Below are 888 nucleotides of genomic sequence, written 5' to 3' on the forward strand. Positions count from 1 at the left end.
GGTGCTGACTTTCCACTAGCTGTTCCCGTTTTACGTCATCAGACGTATGTTGATGATTGCGCTTTCGGCGCAGACGACCAGATTCTCGCTCGTCAAACCCGCGATCAATTAGTCGAATTGTTAAAGAAAGGAGGCTTTCGCCTTCGAAAATGGGCAAGCTACGCCTCCGCTTTATTGTCTGATCTCGATCCCGCGGATCACGGATTAGTGACTCACAAGGTTCTTCAAGACGACGACCACCTCAAAGTCTTAGGAATCCTCTGGAATCCGAAGCTAGACATTTTTCAATTCCGCGTTACCGTGCCGGCTTCACCCGGCCGAACCAAACGAGCCATTCTTTCGACTATTGCGAAGTTTTTCGATCCTTTAGGATGGGCGACTCCCGTCATTATTACCGCAAAAGTTTTTATGCAGCGATTGTGGTCACTTAAATGCTATTGGGATGACGAAATTCCCAGCCAACATTTCGATTACTGGTTAGACTATCATAACCGACTTCCGTGTCTCAACGACATTAGCATTCCTCGCTGGACGACTTACGGATCTCACACGCTAAAGTGCGCCCTTCATGGATTTTCCGACGCTTCGACTGCAGCTTTCGCGGCTGCAGTGTATCTTCGTACCGTCAATGTCGACGGCTCAATTACTGTCTCGCTTCTCGTCGCCAAATCGAAAGTGGCCCCGCTTAAAACGATAAGCGTCCCGCGCTTGGAATTATCCGCCGCTGTGCTTCTCGTGCATTTCGCACGCTCAGCGCTTCAACTCCCCAAGCTCGAGTGCCACTGCTGGACTCTACCATCACACTCGCATGGCTGAGTCAATCACCTGCCCGATGGAAAACCTTTGTCGCCAATCGAGTTTCGGCTGTGCAATCACTCCTCCCGGGAG

This window comes from Trachymyrmex cornetzi, unplaced genomic scaffold (genome assembly GCF_001594075.2).
Source record: "Trachymyrmex cornetzi isolate Tcor2-1 unplaced genomic scaffold, Tcor1.1 scaffold30, whole genome shotgun sequence".
Taxonomy (NCBI): Eukaryota; Metazoa; Arthropoda; class Insecta; order Hymenoptera; family Formicidae; genus Trachymyrmex; species Trachymyrmex cornetzi.